Source organism: Bos javanicus, chromosome 25 (assembly GCF_032452875.1).
Source record: "Bos javanicus breed banteng chromosome 25, ARS-OSU_banteng_1.0, whole genome shotgun sequence".
In the NCBI taxonomy this organism is placed as follows: domain Eukaryota; kingdom Metazoa; phylum Chordata; class Mammalia; order Artiodactyla; family Bovidae; genus Bos; species Bos javanicus.
In genome coordinates this window covers 35,052,132-35,071,817 of record NC_083892.1, presented here as the reverse complement: position 1 = coordinate 35,071,817, position 19,686 = coordinate 35,052,132, and the positions used below count along the sequence as shown (strand labels likewise).

The window sequence follows — 19,686 nt, the reverse complement described above, 5'->3', positions numbered from 1 at the left end:
TGAAAACAAATTTCTGGCTGCCAAAGGGGAAAAATGCCGGGGAGGGACAAATCAAGAGCTTGGGATTAATATATACAAACTACTATATATAAGAGGGGCTTCCTCAGTGGCTCAGTGGTGAAGAATCTGCCTGCAATGCAGAAGATGTGGGTTCGATCCCTGGGCCAGGAAGATCCCCTGGAGGAGGGCATGGCAACCCACTCCAGTACTCTTGCCTGAAGAATCCCCATGAACAGATGAGCCTGGCGGGCTGCAGTCCACGAGGTCGCAAAGAGTCGGACACGATTGAAGTGACTGAGCACACACATGTATAAGATAGATAACCAACAAGAACCTACTGGATAGCACAGGGGACTCTACTCAATATTCTGTGATAACTCATATGAGAAAGGAAGCTGAAAAGGCATGAATACATGCACATGTAGAACTGAATCACGTTACTGTCCACCTGGAACTAACACAACATGGTAAGTCAATCAAATTCCAATACAATTTTTTAAAAAATAAATGAATAGAATTTTTTAATGTAGGGATTTCCCTGTCGATCCAGTGGTTAAGACCAGGCACTTTCACTGAAGGGGGCATGGGAACTAAGATCCTAAGATCCTGAGTGCAGCCAAAAACAATTTTTTTTTTTTTTAATTTTTCAAAAGGGACAAAAGAAGCCAGGCTCTCCCCCTCCTCCCGTCTGTCTGTGCCCACATTCCTCCAAGGCTGACCCACCCCCGCCCTGTTCTCCCAGGGACACTAGGCCGCTGCATCCTCCCACCCAGGCCTCCCTCTGCCTCCATCCAGGCCCCCTCCCTCCCTGCGCAAGGCTGCAAACGCTTCTGAGGGCTGGAACATCTGGCTAATGACGGGGAAAGTGCTGAGACGACAGGTTATTTCAACACTGCCATCATCCGTTGGGTATTTCAACACTCAGTGCTTGTGCAAGAGACATAATGGGACCTGTCATAAACTCACGCCGTCTCAAAGCTCGGGCACGTCGCGGCGGGGCCGCCTGCAGTTGCTGGGGCTTCGAGATAGGCACTGTCTTGGGGCCGGCAGCCTCCTTAGGGTTATTTTGGCTCCACTGCGCAAGGCCCCGGAGAGAAATCTCAAGGTGTCAGAGAAAACCCAGAGCAATTACCTCTCGGGGTAATTAGATGGTGGCTGAGATAGACCGCCGCCTTCCTGCCTTCCCTCCTCCTCTCCTTCCCTCCTCCTGCCTGCCAGGGACAGGGAGGGGGGGCAAGACGGGAGGACCAGCCTGTCCCATCTCACCCGGCCGCCCCCACCTCCCCCAGCCCCCTGCGGGGAGGAGGCTGCAGATGACCTCATGGAAGTAGCAGCTGTGAATCACTGCCCTGACCATGTTCCCACTTCCCTGGGGGAGGGCAGGCATGTGGGTCCTCAGAGGACCCATGGCTCAATGCCCCCCAGCTGCACCCCCTTCCCACCAAAGAGCTGCGGGGAGGTTCTGGGACCCCCCACTCCCAGCCTCTCTGCAGCAGACCGGAGTCACAGCTCGGAATCCCTGATTCAGCTCAGCCCCCATCTGAGATTTCATCTAACTCCCAACCCCCCCGCCCCAGCCTTGGGAAGCCAAGTGGAGGGTGGAGGTGGCGTAGAGCCAGCTGCAACAGGGAGGTGAGGTCCAGGGGAGGGGCACTGCCAGCCAACACACCTGGCGTTCAAGCAATGCTGAGTCCCCCCATCCACCCATCCCCAGCTCTCATGGGGTGAATCAGAGTCACTGCCTTGAGCTGGCAAAGTCACAGAGGCGAGTGATCAGAGACCCCAGCCCGCCAAAGCCAACTGGAGCCCAGGCTGAGCTCCTCCAGGCTGAGAGCTGGCCCCCACCCTCCTCCTGAGCCTCCACCCCCATGCCTACCCTGACCCAGACACACACATCTCCAAAATGTTCACAGGAAAGGGTCTGGGTGGGGAGCTGCAGGGACCCTGGGGATAACAGGCTGGGAAGGGAGCTGAGGAGTCACAGCCCTAGAGATGAGGGGGCAAGAGGGGCGGGATGAGGATGCCAGGGAAAGGGAGAGTGGGGAGAAAGGCACGCAGCCTGGGCCAAGCCATGGGCCAGGCGGGGAGCGTGCAGACCCAGATGTGGCCAGGCCTCAGGCAGGGAAGGCGCAGGGGTGGGGATTCCTTTGACTGGGTGCTGGGGAGCCAGAGAAGGTCTTCGACCACCAGAGTTCCCAGAGCATAACGGTGCCCTGAGCCCCTTCTGAGGCTCCATCTGGCAGCCAAAAGAGCAGGTAAAGAGTTCCAGGGGAGGGTAGAGGAAGGCAGGAGGCCAGAGCATGACCAGTAAGCCGGACAACAACCAGACGGGGGACAAAGGCAGAATGTAGGGGGTTGGGGAGAGAAGCACAGAGCCGTGTGGGCTGGAGGACATTTTGGTGGGGGGCGGGGTGGGGCAGGAATCCCAGGATCAAGTTCTATGCTAGGAACGCTGGGGTGAGGAAGGGGCCCTCCTAGAAACGGGCCACAGAGGTGGGAGGGGCTCACGTGGGACTTGGGGATCTTTGTGGACATCAGCCCCCATGGGACCCTAGCTGGTGCCATGCTCTCCACCAGCGGGACACTCAACTGTTGGCCTTGATGAGACTTTTGGAGCTCATCAGGTATTCCCCAAGGGACACACCAACCAAGAAAAGGGTTCTATAACGTTCTTGGCTTCTGGTTCAGGACCCAAACCCCTTCCTCCCCACAATAGCCTTCTCTCCCTGGATCCCACCCGCTGGCCCATCTCCTCTTTTTCCAGATTCACCTCCCTTAGCCTCTCGCAGGCTTCACTGAAGCCCCCCCCGCCCAGCACTCCGTAGGGTCTTCAGAGCAGCCCTCCCCAGCCTGCAGCCCCCTCGGCTGACTCCACAGGACCCCCACACACAGCCCATGCCAGTCCCTCCACTATTCAGTCTGAAGCTCGGCCCCCACCCCCCTGCTCCCCCCAGGCAGGCTCCCACGGCTGAGTCCCCACAGGAAGCGTGGCTGCCTTGCCCTCAACCAGACAGCCGCTAGTCCTGGGGCAGGGAGCTGTCAGCAGAGCTGTCACGTCCCCTCTGCCAGAGGCTGATTTCCAAGTGTTGTTTTTATAGGAGAGCATCACCACCTCCAGACAGGCAGTGGCTGGGCAGGGCCACAGTTTCCTCTGACTGGCACCTGGGTCAAGCTGATACTCACACTTGTCTTATGTGCTGGGGGCTTTCACCAGCCCCTTGTACAGGTGAGGGACATGCCTCTCCCAAGTGGCGGGGCCCAGTCCAGACATCCCTGCCCTCCAATGCCTGGGATGCCCTTGACCACAGTCCAGTAGCCTCGAAGTGGGTATGACCCTGGCCTTGGAAGTGCCAGTCCCAGGTCTGCCCTTGATTATTGTGCCATTGTCTTGGGGAGACATTTACCATCACGGGATTTCCTTTTTTAAAATATATGCGTGTGTGTTAGTCGTGTCCAACTCTCTGTGACTCCATGGACTGTAGCCCGCCAGGTTCCTCTGTCCATGGAATTCTCCAGGGAAGAATACTGGAGTGGGTTGCCATTCTGTTCTCCAGGGGATCTTCCCGACCCAGGGACTGAACCCGGATTTCTTGCATTGCAAACAGATTCTTCACTGTCTGAGCCACCAGGGAGGACTTATTTTTATTTTACATTTTTTCCGACCTCTTATTATAAAACACATCTTAAAATTAATGAATAGCTTATGTTTTGGTTTTATTTTGTTGTTGTTGTTGGGTAGCTAAGTCATGTCTGACTCTTTGTGACCCCATGGACTGTAGCCCGCCAGGTTCCTTTCTATGGGATTCTCCAGGCAAGAGTACTGGAGTGTGTTGCCATTTCCTTCTCCACCGTCACAGGATTTCTGCCTCCTCCTCTGCAAAGGAGGCAGTGGCTTCCATTTCTCTGTTGAGGACGTGGTGTCATGATGTGGTGGAGGCAGGCCCTTGAGCACAGGCTGGTCACTGGTCTGTCAGCTGTGCCTGGAAGCCATCCCTCCTCTGTCCTGGGCCTTGTTTTCTCGTCTATAAATGGGGTATGATGCCCTCTGTCTCATTCAGAGCCCAGGGTGGGGTGCACAGGGGGTTCTGGGGGATCCTTTCAGTGACGGTCAAGGTTCTAGAACCATCTACAGTGCCCTGACAGATCATCTCCCCAGGGCACAGCTCAGCAGCTCTGAGGCTGGACCACCAACCCCTCGCCAAAAACAGGCCCGAGGTCTCAGTAAAGCCGCAGCCACAAACCCAGAAATGAGCCCCTTCCCCAGGGGCCCTCAGGGAGCTGCCAGAGCCAGGCTCCGGGACTCTTTGGGGGCTGGACACCCCTGAGGCTGGGCAACTGCCCGGGGGACACCGCAAGCCCCTACCCACCCAGTGGGGGCAGAGCAACTCTCCCCCTCACCCCATCGCTCATCCTCTCCCCATATCCCCACCTGCCCCCAACCCCAGGGATGCTCCCACCCAGGACCTCTTCTTTGCCCTGGACGCGTCCCTTTCATTGTAAGGCACATTCAAGGGATTTGAGACTGAGCCCCACGACAAGATAACCAAATACGGAGGGAGGCAAAGGCGCAAGCTACTCAGGATGGGGAGCGAAGGAGGGCTGGGACAGTGGCTCAGAGGAATGGCTGCATCTCCTAATCCAGGCTCAGTGCCAGCCTCTGGGGTCAGAGGTCCCCGCTCCCCCCTGCTCTAGGAAACACTCTCAGCCCGCAGCGGGTGGCCCCCAGGGTGAGGAGAGGCCCCCAGCCCTGTCTGAACGGGGTGCTGCAGGAGGCCCCAGAGGGCGCCCCGTGGCCCCAATCCCCCCGGGCGCTGGAGCGGCCTGGCCGCCTGGCATCCTGCTCATCCAGGGCTGGCCGGGACACTGGCAGCACAGGCCCCGGGCCTCGCGTGGCCGCCTCCCCCACGGCTCCGCCGGATGGCACCGTCTCCTAATGCATCTGCCTGTTTACATTCCCCCAACGAAAAGCAGCTTTGTTTATGGAAAAGAGCTATTTTAGTTCCACGTTTTCTCTCTCAACTCCTCCGGCTCGCAGGCAGAGTGGCTGCTGCTCTCTTGAGGAGCTGAGACGGGGATGGAGCCCGTCTCCTTGCCCGGGGAAGGTGCCTCAGGCTCCCACGTGGGAGACCCAGGACTGGGTACCAGGGTGCAGGGCTGTCTCCTCCCAGCATGTCTCCAGGAAAAGCACCAAGGTCCTACATAGGTCAGGCAAGTCTCCCCTAGGAGCAGGACAGTGGTCCCTGCAAGCTGGTGACTTGGGGCACCACCTCCCTCAAAGCACCCCCCCCCACCCACCTTGGGCTTCTCAACGAGGAGCCCAAGTTGAGGAGGCTCCTCCCCCTGCCCGGTGAATAATGTTATCCCCATTATACAGATGAGAAACTGAGGCTCCCAGAGGTGAAGTGGCCTCTCTGATGTCACAAAGCTAGAGACAGCCAGGGGCTTAACTCCAGATCTCACACCTGTTCCCCACCATGCCGCCCTGGGATGGGAGGAGATACGCCTACCTGATGGGAAGGAGTAGGGTAGGACTCCATCATTACGGCCACTTCTGTAAAAATCCACGGTAAACATTTCCTGCCAGGCTCCGGAAACAGCGAACACAGCGTGAGCGGGAATAATCAAATTCAACCACATGGGTGCTTCTCCAGAGGGAAGCTGTTATTTTCCAGATGGGAACCCCAAAGATCGGAAAGGGTAGGAGGAATCAAGCCATGACATTCCTCTAAGAAATAACAAGGGGTGGGTTCCCTACACCCAGTGTGCCTGCCTCCCCAGGTGGGAGAAGAAGGGGTGCTGGGTGACAGCAGAGGGGCCTACCCAGGGCTTGCCATGACCCCCTGTTGGATGCCTCTCCCACCCTCCCTTCCTCCGTCCACGGCCCTGATCCCTTCCTCCGTGGGATTTGTGGTTTCTGGTGCACACACGTCCCCTGGATTGCCAAGGCAGGTCAACAGTGGTCACCATGACAACAAAGAAAAAGAAAGGTTGATGGAGGTGGGACACAGGAGCTGTCATCAATGACTAGCCAATGGATGAATGAGCAAAAGGACAAATGGAAGATGAGGAAGCAGATGGCCCCAGGCAGGCCATTGGATTGGGCTGTGATGTTAGTTCTTGGATCGTGCCAGATAGCAGGGTTCCCTTGCCAGTCAGAGCCTCCCCCTCAGTGTCAGAGAGTGCCCATCCATCATTCCTTTGCCTGCCCAATGCTGCTGAATGTGTCCCCTATGTCTGGGGAGTCTCCCACCTTCTGATTGTCCATCTTCTTTCACAAAAACCAGTCATCTCCCAGCCTCCCTTGCAGCTAGGATTTAATCATATGATGTAGGCTCCTCCAGTGACACACCTGTTAGATTCAGGGTGGGAGAGGGTGACCCAGGAGGCAGATTCCCTCCAGTCTAACTGGAGGGAGGTGGATTCCCATGGCATTTCCAAGGGCAGAGCTGTGACCAGTGTGGGAGCCCATGGGGGGCCTGGCTCCCATCTGCACTGGGATCCTGGGGATCTTGTTTCCCAGGGGAGTCTGGGCTACAAGGTGATTTTGGGTAAATTCTTTGTGTGCCTCGTCCAGCTGGAGTTGGCTTCTGGGTCTGAAATTCCAGACTCACAGTGATAGAGTAAATGCCCCCAGGAAGTCTCATGCAGGCCTGGCCTTGTGCGGGGCAGCAGTTGGGTGGGGAGGGAATGGAGGTCAGCAGGCTGGGCCCTCCCTGGCTTGTGAGGGACCAGGACAGGCATCTGAGTGGCGGGGTGCCCTGGGATCCCGAGGCCAGCCCCTGGTTACGGGTGTGGCTTTCCCCTCCATGCCTCTGCCTCCCTCCCCCAACTCCCACCTCCACTAACTCCTTCTCCTCATCCTTTAAGACTCAGCTTCTCATCATCTCTTTCAGGAAGGTTCCAGCTCCACCCCTTCAGGGCCAGGTGCCTCCATGGTGCTCCCAGGTCACAGGAGCTGCCAATGCCCTTCCACGCCGTATGGTAACTGCCCATAGCCATACCTGTCTCTCTACTAGATGATGACCCCTTGGGGGCAGGGGTCATGTCTGGTCCACCCTGAGCAGTTGCACCAAGCATAGTCCTGGCAGTTAGGAGCCAATCAGGGAATGTTTGCTGAAAGACTGAGTGGCAGTGAGTGTGCTCACCCTAGGGAGAAGCCAGCAGTCTCTGGGGTCCAGAGAGGAGTGATGGCAGGGTGGCCTTGGGGCTTGGTGACCACACCTACCCTGGCCAGAACCGCCCCTACTCAAGCCAGGCTCAGCTTGTGCCTGTGCAAAGAGGGTGTATAGGGTGGGGCAAAGCCTGCCACTTCATCCCCTGTGGATTTCTCAGAAAATCCAGTGGGGAAAAAAAATTCCCAGGAAATAAATCTGGAGCCACTGACTGGCTTCAAGGCCCCCATTCTACCACACTGATCTGAACTTGGACATTTCAACCTCTCCATTTGTTTGCCAGGGACATTTGTCAAGCAGATGCCCAGGCAGGAGGCAGCAGTAGAGATTCCCTGAGTGCACTGAGTAGAAGTCAATTCATCTCTTTGGAATCACGCTTTCCGCCTGACATGTAGGCAGGGGAAGTTCCCCAGAAGCTCTTGGAGGGAACCAGGCCAGTGTCCAAGGCTGCAAAGAGTCAAAGCATGAGGGGTCTCAGCTCCTCCATGCAGTGGCCACCAGAGACTCACATGCTGGTCTTGCCAGCTGGAGTCAGGAGGGTCATGCTGACCCCTGCAAGGCTACACCAGAATGATCCACAGCCCCTGGATGGTGGAGAAACGTCAAGTCCTTTCCAAGATGGCTGTGGAGTCTTGGGTTGGGGACAAGACTGGTCGCATCTCGGTTGTCCTTGACCGGGAGCCCTGCTTCTACTGAACACCAGTTTGGAGACGGTCTCGGCTCCTTGTTTAAGACGCCTTAGTCCTCCACCACGGCCGCCCTGATATGGAAATTCTTTTCCTTAGCTTCTATCCTCAATCCCACTCACACCAGGCATCTGTGTGGGTAGTAGGTTTACTGACGGTTGGAGAGGCAGAGGCATCTGCTTTGTAATTATAGGAACCTGTTAAAATCCCTCCCCCTAGATGTCTGTCTGCCATCTCTGCCCTGCCATTCCCCTTTCCCCCTCCTCCTCCCGCCCCTCAAATCCTGCCTCCTGTCAAAGCACAACAGCCCAGCCCCCGTGGTCCTGTTCTCTAGAGAGTCCAATCAATTTTCTGAAGCAGGAGGATTCACTTCTCAAAATGATGGGGTTTTTATCCCACTGCCCTGATACCAGACTCATCATCACAGAAGACACAGTAGTTCCTGACACTTCTTGCTTTAGGGGCATCCAGAATTGAATGGAGCACTGATCCAGACATCAAGGAGCCCCGAGATCAGGGAAGCCCCTCAGAAGACCTCCTGGGCAGAGCAGACGGGAGATGCTTGGAAAAGGGACCCACGGTACAGACCCAGGGAGGATGGATGAGGGCAGCTCCCTCTACTTGGAGGAGCCACAAAGCTTCACCAACGAGGTGACGGGAAAGTCATCCTTGAAAGGTCCACCCGGGGAGGAGGCAGCGGAAACGGAATCCTCCGTCAAGTCCCAGCTCAGTCTGCACTGTCGTCGTCAGACTTTGTGTCTGCCTCTGTCATCAGACTGGGAGCTCCTGGAAGGTGATCTCCTGTTAAGGGCCAAGTCTCAGTACTTCTCAGAAGGAAAAAAGGGAGGAAGATGAGTAGGGGCGGGACCTGCGGGGACAACGAAGCATGACAGGCAGCCCCACCCCGTGTGCTCCTGAGCTCCAGACCTGATGCTCCAGGTGCTCTGGAGCCAGATCTTAAGCCTGGTGACAGTCTGGCTATAGGAACTCCCTCCTTAGGCCAACGGACAGTAAAGGAGTTTTAAAAGCAGAATTTTGCTGTGGTTTTTGTTAACTTTTCATTTTGAGATATTTCAGACTTTCCAAAAATTTGCAAATATAGTACGAAGAATTCCCATATAGTCTATCCAGGATCTCTAAATATTAACATCTTACACAATACGATGATCAAAATCAGGAAACACTATGACCTAATCAAAACCCTTACTTGGATTTCCCAGGTGGTCCAACTCTTGTTCTTTTTTCTGATCCAAGATTCAATGCAGGATCACTTTGCTTTTAGTCACCACGAGCCCTCGCTGCTGCTAAGTCACTTCAGTCGTGTCCGACTCTGTTCGACCCCACGGACAGCAGCCCACCAGGCTCCCCGTTCCCTGGGATTCTCCAGGCAAGAACACTGGAGTGGGTTGCCATTTCCTTCTCCAATGCATGAAAGTGAAAAGTGAGAGTGAAGTTGCTCAGTCGTGTCTGACCCTCAGCGACCCCATGGCACGAGCCCTTAGTCTCCTTGAATCAGAAACAGTTTTTCGTCGTTGTCTTTCATGACCCTGACATGTTTAAACAGTACCGGCTGCTTGTTTTCTAGAATGCCTCTCTATTGGCATTTTCTGATGCTTCTTCACCATTAATTTCAGGGTAGGCATTTTTGGTAAAGATACCACAAAAGCAGGTTGTATCTTTGTCGCTGCATCATACCAGGGGGCACGTGATGTGTTTGTCTCTGATATTGTGGATATTAATTTTGACTTCTTGATCAAGTTGTCTGCCAAGTTTCTCCAGTGTAAAGCTGCTATTTTTCCCTTTTGCTATTAATAAGTGTCCAGTGGGGAGGCTACTTTTAAGACTCCAAATATCCTGTTTCTCATATACTTTTTTTTGTCCATCAATTTTAACATCCATTCATGATTCTTGCCAGAAACAATTCATAGTGTGGTATTTGCCAAATGGTGGTTCTCAAGTCCATCATTCTTTCTACATGTATTAGTGGGAATTCCACTAAAAGGAAAAGAAAAGCAGGGTATCCACACAATGGAAAATGGTCTGCAGGGATCAAAATAGTCTGCTGTATACATTGTAAATCACATGCCAGACAAGGCACTTGTATCTAGGATATATATATTACAAAAAAAAAAAATCCTTCCAACTCAATAATAAAAAGATGAATAACCCATTGAGGGATTTTTTCTTTTTTTTCTTTTTTCTTTATTATTATTTTATTTTTGACTACACTGGATCTTCATTGCTGCATGCCAGCTTTCTCTAGTCGAGGGGATCAGGAGGGCTACACTCTAGCTGTGGTGTGAGGGCCTCTCATCGAGGTGGCTTCCCTCGTTGCAGAGCACAGGCTCTAGGGCGCAAGGGCTTCAGTACTTGTGGCTCGTAGGCTCAGTAGTTGTGGCACACAGACTTTTAGTTGCCCTGGAGTATGTGGATTGCATGGTATATGAATTATATCCCAATAAAGCTGTTATTTAAAACACACACACAAGGCTTCCCTGATGGCTCTGGGGTAAAGAATCTGCCCGTCAATACAAGAGACTTGAGTTTGATCCCTGAGCCAGGAAGATCCCACCTGCCAAGGAGCGACTCAGCCCGTGCACCCCAGCTATTGAGCCTATGTTCTAGAGTCCGGGAGCCACAGCTATCGAACCCAGTACACCTAGGGCCTGTGCTCTTCAACAAGAGGAGTCAACAAGAAGACCCACACCACAACTACAAAGTAAGCCCTGCCCTTTGCAACTAGAGAAAAGCCCACACAGCAACAAAGACCCAGCAAAGACAAAAATAAATAAATAAAATTATTTGAAAAATAAAACACACACAATAGCAGCAACCCTCTTGCAGCTTCAGGGGACGAAGAGGCCTCCACATACCCGCTCAGCCCAGCCAGCTCCACTCCTGCCTCCAGCAGCCGCTCTTTCCCTGCAAAAGTTACTTGCTCCCAATAAGCCAAGCAGAAAAACAGCACTCTCAGGCTGAACCAACCCAGCACCAACTGGACAGAGTTTCTCACGATTCAGACTAGGGAGATTCAAAGGACTTCCCTGGTGGTACAGCGGCTGAGACTTCCACCGTAGGGAACTAAGATCCCACATGCTCCTCCTCCCCTCAAAAAAAATCCCAAATTCCTATCCTAGACTAGAGAGATTCACAGGTGCATTTTGATCAGCTATCTCTCCCGTCCCTGGTGAAATATCCTGAGCCAGACTGTGGTTTTGTGACTAGAAGTCCGAGGTCATGAATCAACATCATCTACTTATCAAGGCCAAAGGCTGTGGTCACCGAGACTGTAGAAGGAACAACTCATACTTCTTGGCGCCTTCACGCCAGAGGACTGGGCCGCACCCCAGGGCCACGGGGGGCTGCGCACAGGAACCTGCCCGACTAACCACACGCCGCCCAGGGCCATAGCTTCCCCGCCGCCGTCATCGCTGTGCCGCCGTCACGGGTGTGCCACTTGGAACCTGGCAGTCTAATTCTCCACTTACTGGGTCAGTGACTCCTGGTGGGTGATTGAGGCCAGGCCAGGCCAGCGCTGGGCTCTCTGGCTTTGGCTCTCTTGCTCCTGTTTGTGTAATGTTGTAAAACACAATACCACGAGAAGTGAGAGAAGTGGGAGCTGGGGGTTAAAAAGTACAAACTTCCAGCCATAAAATAAATAAATGCTTGGGATGGAATGTACAATGTGGGGACTATCGTTAATCATACATTTGGAAGATGCTAAGAGAATAGGTCTTAAAAGTTTTCATCCCGGGACTTCCCTGGTGGTCCAGTAGTTGAGACTCTGTGCTTCCACTGCAGGGGGCGTGGGTTCGATCCCTCGTCAGGGCACTAAGATCCCACATACCATGCGGAGAGGCCAAAGTTTTCATCCCGAGAAAAAAGTTTTGTAACTAAGTAGTGACGGAGGTTAACTAGTCTTCTCCTGACGATTACATTGCGATATATACAAATATCAAATTACTATATTGTACACCTGAAACTAATCCAACGTTACAGGTCATTATATCGAAAACAAACAAACAAAAAACACAACTTAAATCAGGACCCCTTCCCTGGGTTAAAGCCCTTCCCAGGATAAAGACAAGGTTCCTGAGTTTGACCTGATGTGTCTTCTGGAAACCCCACAAGCTCAGGGACTTCCCAGCTCATGGCCACCACAGTATCCTCACACTGGCCTTATTTCAGCTCTTCCAATTCCCCTGTCCCCTCTCCCCTCCAGGCCTCTGGACAACCTAGTAGTTAATTCACTCTGTCTTGAGTCTCCGGCTGAAGAGAGTTTATGGAAGCCTTCTCGGGTGCCCCAGGACGCCTGCACATCTTTCCGACACTGGTCAGCATGTTAACGTCGGTGAGATTTTTAATGTCTGTCTCCCTACCCAGGCTGTGCACCCGCTGCGGGCAGAGGCCTGTCTGCTTCACCCATACTGACACCCACCTCAGCTGGCCCAGAGCCTGGCACATGGCAGTGATTCAAAAAGCCTCGTAGGACTTCCCTGGTGGCCCAGTGGTTAAAAATCTGTCAGCCAATTCAGGAGTCACGGGTTCAGTTCTTGGCCCAGGAAGATTCCACATGCCAAGAGGCAACTAAGCCCGTGAGCGACAACTACTGAGCCTGTGATCTAGAGCCCACGCTCCACAGCAAGAGAAGCCACTGCAAGGAGAAGCCCGCGTTTAGGGACTAGAAAGTAGCCCCCGCTCGCCGCAACTAGAGAAAGCCTGTGCACAGCCACAAAGACCCAGAGCAGCCAAAAACAAAAACGAGAGGAAAAAAATGTTAAAAGCCTTGTAGACAGAACGAAAGAACGTTGTTCTAAACTCTCCATGAAGCCCATTCTCACGTTCAGCTTCCTAAATTTTCCCATTCTCCCCAAACACAGATCAGATCGCAGCCCTTCTGTGCCTAGAACCCTCCAGAGGCTTCTCACCGTGAGGATAGTAAAATCCAAACTCCTTGCCTTGATGGACAGGGTCCTGCGCAGCCTGGGCCCTGCACCTCTCTCTTGGATCGTTAGGGGAAGGCCCTGGAGGGTGATAAGCGGAGAAAGGTCTTGACTTCTGGGCTGCCACTTTGACCTCTTTATGCCCTTTGACCTCTCCAGTTCATTTCCTCCTTGTGCCAGATCAGTCAGAAAACAGGGCCAGCACTGAGCAGGAAGAGTCACCTGCCAGCCGCCCAGGGGTCTGCTCCCCTGCAAGACAGCAAGAGGTGGACGGTGGGCGCCGGCTGTCCTGGTGCAAAGGAGCGTCTTATCCATGACATTGTTCAGAATTGCCAGCCTACGATGGCAATAACAGAGCAAGTGATAACAGAGCAAGCCGACTCTGAGTCAGTTTTGTTGTTACTAAATTCTCTACAGATAAGGCACCCCTTTAACACGTGCACCTAGGGTCCCCCACTTCGCATGTCGCTGCTTTTGGGGACCACGTCCACCATTCACTCCCCTCTCCATCAAGCATAGGAAGAGGGAGGCTGCAATCTCCAGTCCACCCCTCAAGGCTGTATGATGTAGGACGAGGCGGACATGGGCATGGGTTTTATGTCACCCCTTAAGGCTGGGCAGGACAGTCATTTCCTGCCAGGTAGGGGAGTGGGGACTCAGTGACGTGATCACACTGCAGGAATTCAAGCAGTGACAGACTCTCTGGATCTGGGCTTGGGGAAGGGCTCTGCCATCCCCATAGAATCTGTTGGCTTCCTCTGTGATAAGCACGGGGGTTCTGAATTCTTCTTTTGAGCCCTTGTAGAGGCGGGGAGGATACTGGGCTATGGTGCTGACAGAGGGGGAGGGGGGTGGGAGCAAAACAGGAAGAGCCTCTGAACATTCTTCCTGGCTATTCCCTCTACCGGGCACTCCCCTGACCTATATACATCTCACCCTCATATCAGGGAGGCCGAGTTCTCTGCGTTTTTCTTCAGTTGAGTAAACTGGGCCAGAGTTATAGCCAGTGGGGAGTCAGCTGGTCAGACTGGGGGTGGGGGCGGGATGAGAGGGGTCTGTGCCACTTTCCTTGTTGGTTCCAGTTGGCCTTCCCAAGCCTCTGTCCCCCCCAACAATGGAGCTGGAACAAAGGGCAGCAAGAAGGAGCAGCCGGGGACTTCGCTGGTGGTCCAGTGGCTAAGACTCCGAGCTCCCAATGCAGGAGGGCCCAGGTTCAATTTCTGGTCAGGGAACTAGATCCCAAACTAAGAGTCTGCATGGCACAACCAATGATCCCACATGCCAAGATGAAGACCCCCGCAGCCAAATAAATAAATAGTTTAAAAGAAGAAGAAGAAGAAGAGGCAGGATAGGGGCTCTGCTCTCAGAAAGGGTCAGATGAGAGCCCGAGTCATCGCTAGTTCGGCAGTGGAAATCCTGTGCACTGTAATACTTCATCAGAAACACCCTGAAGGAAACCCTGCCCAAACAGGCAGAGAAACCTTGGCCAGGAAAACAGATTTCTATTCCAGTTTCTGCAGGGGGATTCAAGACAGATCCAGCTGCTCACATCTAGCCCTGGTGAGGGGCCCACCACTGGCCCAAGCCTGAGCACACACATTTTGATTCACTTTGTCCTCACCCCAACCCTTGGAGGGAAGGACTGCTTATGCCCATTTTACAGATAGGGGAACTGAGGCTCAGAGAAAGGCTATAACTCTCGGAAGGAAGCCATGTTCTCAGCCTTCTAGCCCAGGGCTCTTTCCACGGAAACACAAACTCCAACCCTCCCAGCCCACCCCCACTACCCCCACTGGTTCCCTACACAAGCCTCCTCCCCTCCATGTTCTCAGCAGAGAGAAACATGATCTGATCGACATTTTTTTTTTTTTTTGATTGACATGTTTTAATTACTCGGGCTGCTGTGTGAAGGATGGATGGCAGGTAGAGGGACTGCGACTGCTCCAACATGCAGGCAATGGAAGATGGCAGAGGAGACTGGGGTGGTGGCCGTGGAGATGGTGACCAGTGAATGAGGTATATCCTGGAGCTGAAACTTACACAGTGTAATGTCAAGTTAGAGGAAGAAGGGGTAGAAGATGGAGGTGTCAGGATCCCAAGTTTCTGGCCTGAGCAACTTGGTGGAGGGTGGTGATATTTCCATTTTTAAAATGTGGCCACATCGCACGGATCGAGAGATCTTAGTTCCCCAACCAGATATTGAACCTGGGCTCTTAGCAGTAAAAGCAGCAAGTCCTAACCACTGGACCACCAGGGAATTCCCAGTGGTGATATTTCCTGAGAGGAGAAAGAGTAACAAGTGAGTTCACGACACGGGGAATTGGGGCCTGACCCCTGAGCTTCCCTGATAGCTCAGACGGTAAAGAACCCATCTACAATGCAGGAGACCTGGGTTCAATTCCTGGGTCGGTAAGACCTCCTGGAGAAAGGAATGGCAACCCACTCCAGTATTCTTGCCTGGAGAATCCCATGGACAGAGGAGCCTAGTGGACTACAGCCCATGGAGTCGCAATCAGAGATGACTGAGCGACTAACACAACCAGTAACAACATCCCTGGAGTTAGATAGGAAGAGGTGTTGGGGCTGCGAGCTGTGTGGTCTGGCTCAGGGCTGAGTGCCAGTGGGTCAGAGGGTGAATGAATGACTGGAGGGGCCAGATGGGGGCCAGATGGGCACGTGGGTGCTGTTGCTAGGGCCCTGAACCTTGGAGTTACGCTTGAGGACCTAGGAGGTAAGACTCTCTGTGTAGAGAGACCTCACATCTTACTCTTCCTCCTTGAAGGTACAGGAGAACTCCAGGGCACTGAGGACTTCCACTGACATTCCTGCAGTCTCAGGGAGAGAACAGGCATTGGTGCAGGCAAGAGGGATAGAGGTGGCGTGGGGCAGCCCCTGGTGGGGAGGAGGTAGGGAGGCAGGGAGGTATGGCCTGGGAGCCCCTTCCTCAGTCTGTTTGCACAGCTGTCCAGGCTGAGCTGGGCAGAGTGAGTCACTGGCCGCCCTCTACTCCCTCTACCTCCTGGGGAGGGTGCCTTGTTAAGGCAGGGAACTCAGTGACTGAGTCCTGGCCCTGGGGACCATCCTCTTTTCTCCTTCCTCCCCTCCCTCCTCCCGTGCTTCTCAGAGCCCCTCGCAGAGCATCCCTGCACCTAGAATGTCCTCTCCTCCCTGCTCCCTCCCTGTCGCCTCCCAGGGCCTAGATCCCTTTCCCCTCCTATCTTTGACACTCCCCATCTGAATGAGTGGCCATCTCTCTTTTCTCTGTGTCCACCACCCGGCCCCACATCACAGCCTATAGGAGAGCATCCATTTCCGGTCCCACACTAGATGGTGATGGCTGAGGACACATCCTGGGTAGCGCTGGCATCTTTCACCCTTGCACCCTGCACAGAAGCAGGTGCTGAATCAATGACCGGTGTGTTCAATGAAAACTGCTTGATTTGGGATGCCCCTGGCAGTCCAGTAGTTAAGACCTGGCACTTCCATGGCAGGGGGCACAGGTTTGATCCCTGGTTAGAGAATTAAGATTCCAAGTGCCACACTGTGGGGCAAAAAGATAAATAAAATTTTAAAAATACAATACAAATAAATAACAAAAAAATTTAAAGGGCTGATTCATAGTTCTCAAGCTCTGAGTAAGACCTCTCTCTCTCTCCTTTTCCTCTGAGATGATGGGTGTCCAGGCTGGGGGTTGAAGGGCTTCTTCTCCAGGAGACTTGCCCCAGCTCCAGATGGTTAAGGAATTTTTTTTTTTTTCCCTCACCCAGTTCCAGGTCTGCAAAGTGCACCACCCAGCCTTTCCTCAAGCCTTGCTGAGCCGTGGTGCTCACTGTACGGCAGGCACCGAGCTAGCCTCTCGGCATGAGTTATCTTGGTGAGTCCCCTCAGCATCCCCACAACGTGGTTGAGGGGGTACATTCAGAAAGGTCAGGGGACTCAGGAGGGTCACTGACTTCCCAAGGACAGTCAGCAACCACACGGTGACCAGTCTGGCCTCGGGGCCTCCGCTCCCAGTCACTGCCTTCACGTGCCACTTGGAGGGACCTGGGCAGGACCCAGAGCATCACGGGAGGAGATGACATGACAGTCACTCCGCTCCCCAGTCCCGCCCCCTGGCAGGTGTATCTCGACCCCCCCTCTGTGACGCCCCCATCCTAGGCCAGCCCGAGAGCCAAAAGCGCAGCGTCTCCAGCCTGGGACGGAGAGATGCAACCCTCACATCGACACCAGTAACGGTTTACCCACTTGGCTTCCTGTTAGGTTTTGTTCTTCCTTCCCCGAAGGGGTGTCTCTTATCTTAAACTTCTTAGGGGGTTTTTGGTGCCGGTTGTTTACTATTCAGTGACAGTTGGTGCCAGAACCAGCCTCTTGGGACAAGCGAGGTGGAGCCAAGCAAGTCCCCTCGGTCACCTGCATGGCTGCAGGGTCCATGTTGGATGGGACATGCCAGGGCCCATGCAGTCAAGGACCCCGTCCAGCTGCCCTGCTGTGTCAGGCTCTGTCTTCCACACGGGGTTGACATGGGCGAGTGGAAGTGAGTTGGCCTGTCCTGAGCTCCTTCCGCTGTGGGGAGAAGGCTGCTGCTGCTAAGTTGCTTCAGTTGTGTCTGACTCTGTGCGACCCCATAGATGGCAGCCCACCAGGCTCCCCTGTCCCTGGGATTCTCCAGGCAAGAACACTGGAGTGGGTTGCCATTTCCTTCTCCAATGCATGAAAGTAAAAAGTGAAAGTGAAGTCGCTCAGTCGTGTCCGACTCTTAGCGACCCCATGGACTGCAGCCTACCAGGCTCCTCCATCCATGGGATTTTCCAGGCAAGAGTACTGGAGTGGGGTGCCAGGGGAGGAGGCAGGGAGCCGCAAAAAAAAAAAAAAAAATCCACCAAGTAGATAACTAAGAGGCACTGGGTCTCCTGGGCTCAGGGACTTGTTATGGTCTCTGAATTAGGACCTCTGGGTTCTTTGTGACAAAGCACAGTGAGGAATTGGCTACAGAAACTTAAGCCTCCTATTTCCTTGGGTAAAGACCTCCTGACGCTGGGGGCTAGGAGCTCCATCGGACCCCATGGCCCAGTGCTAAAAAGTGTCCTTCATTCTCTTGGGCTCTACCCTGTCCTTATCAATCTGCTCAGAACACTTGGTGGTCTGGGGTCACATCCACACCTAGCCATCCTCATCTCTCCCAGACACCAGAGCCCTTCATCAGCCTCACTCAGCACTGCCAGGCTGCCCGCCCATCCTCCTAACAGCTCCTGTCCCCAGATGCCCATCCATCTAAGATACACCACCTCCTGACCAAACATTACTCTGCCTCTCACCGTGGGAGGCGAGGGTCTGGATTCCTGATCACCAGTCACTGGAGGTCAGCCAGCTCCCAAGCCCCCTGAATAGCCCTCGGAGCCTGTCCAGGGTCCACGTTCAAGGTCGACCCAGATCTCACTAACCTTGAACCTCTGTCCAGTTCTCCCAACCTGTGCATGTAAGAAACAGATGCGACGAGTGAGCAGAGAGGTAGAGATGAGTCGGGTCCAACTGGAAGAAATTCCCCTACACCAGGGACAGAGGCATGGCCTCGGACTGGGTTGGCCAGACTCTGACCAGGGATGGAAAAGGAGATTTTTTTTGACTTGTTATCTTGAAACAGATTCCTTCTGCCAGGGAGAGCTCATGGAACCAGACCCCTGGAGTCCAGACTTTAATTCAGGCAATGAAAACTCAAGAGGAAGGGCCCAGATGGAATCGAAAAAGCGTGACCACTCTAGAACTCTGAGATTTTGCAAAGAAGGCAGTGCCTAAGAGAATCATGGCATTTCTCAGATGTTGCCAAGATCATGGCCGTGTAGCAGGTGAGGTGTAAGTGAAAACGCAACACCTGAGGAGGGAGGAGACCGTGAGAGAGCCAGGTGGCCGTCTTCAGTGCCCCTGCTGCCTGGCTGCCCCCGCCCCTCAACACACATGCGCACACACACACACATGCACACACACATGTGCACAACCAGGCAGGGAAGTGCTACCTGGGAGGTGATTGAGGGAGGACAGAGAAAAGCAAGGGACGGAGAGACAGCTGAAAATGCAGAAACCGCTGCTCACAAACTGCACTGTGAAGGCTCAGGTGGGGACCGCACATGCCCAGGACCACGGGCAAGATGGGGACACCAAGGCCCCTGGGAGTGGAAGGAAAACTGACTTGTTTGAAAGTTTCTGAAGTCACTCATCCGCTTTCCCATTCATTCCCTCAACAAACATTTATTGAGCATCTTCTAGGTTCCCTGGTGGCTCAGATGGTAAACAATCTGCCTGCATTGCAGGAGACTTGAGTTCGATCCCTGGATAGGGAAGATGCCCTGGAGGAGGGTATGGCAACCCACTCTAGTATTCTTGCCTGGAGACTTCCATGGACAGAGGAGCCTGGTGGGCTACAGTGATGGGGTCGCAAAAGAGCTGGACACGACTGAATGACTAACACGTCACTTTCACCTTCACTAGGTTCATAGTCCAGCTCAGAGCCAAGAGCACAGACTCTGGGGCCAAATGGCCTGAGTTCAAATTCTTGCTCTGCTTCCACCCCTCCTACCCCACTACCGCCCCCCCCTGCCACCCGATTTATGTTTACTGTTGGAAAATATATATCACACAAAATCTACCATCTGAAGCATTTTTCAATGAGCACTTGATCAGTCTGTACAAAGGGATGGTCTATGCTCCTGGCTCCACCTAGCAATATGGTTTCCAGTGCTTTCTGTCTCCTGGGGGGCAAAGGCTGGGAGGGACATAATACTGTGGATAGAAATCCCGGGACCATGGGCTTGTCCCAGCTGAGCCTCTCTTAGGCAAGTTGGCTTCCTGTGTGTGTGTGTGTTGGGGGGGTGAGTCCCCAGGGAAGAGTCC

General features: G+C 53.7%; 2 long non-coding RNA genes across 2 annotated transcripts; both read left to right on the top strand.

The window, feature by feature from the left end:
* Window positions 1–767: 767 nt before the first annotated feature.
* LOC133238656 (uncharacterized) lies at window positions 768–8,891 on the top strand. Its single transcript, XR_009733586.1, has 2 exons — window positions 768–5,607; window positions 8,272–8,891. It is a non-coding gene; the product is annotated as an uncharacterized LOC133238656 (long non-coding RNA).
* Window positions 8,892–10,909: 2,018 nt separating this feature from the next.
* LOC133238657 (uncharacterized) lies at window positions 10,910–15,724 on the top strand. The gene is made up of 3 exons (XR_009733587.1): window positions 10,910–12,209; window positions 14,713–14,817; window positions 15,584–15,724. It is a non-coding gene; the product is annotated as an uncharacterized LOC133238657 (long non-coding RNA).
* Window positions 15,725–19,686: the final 3,962 nt, after the last annotated feature.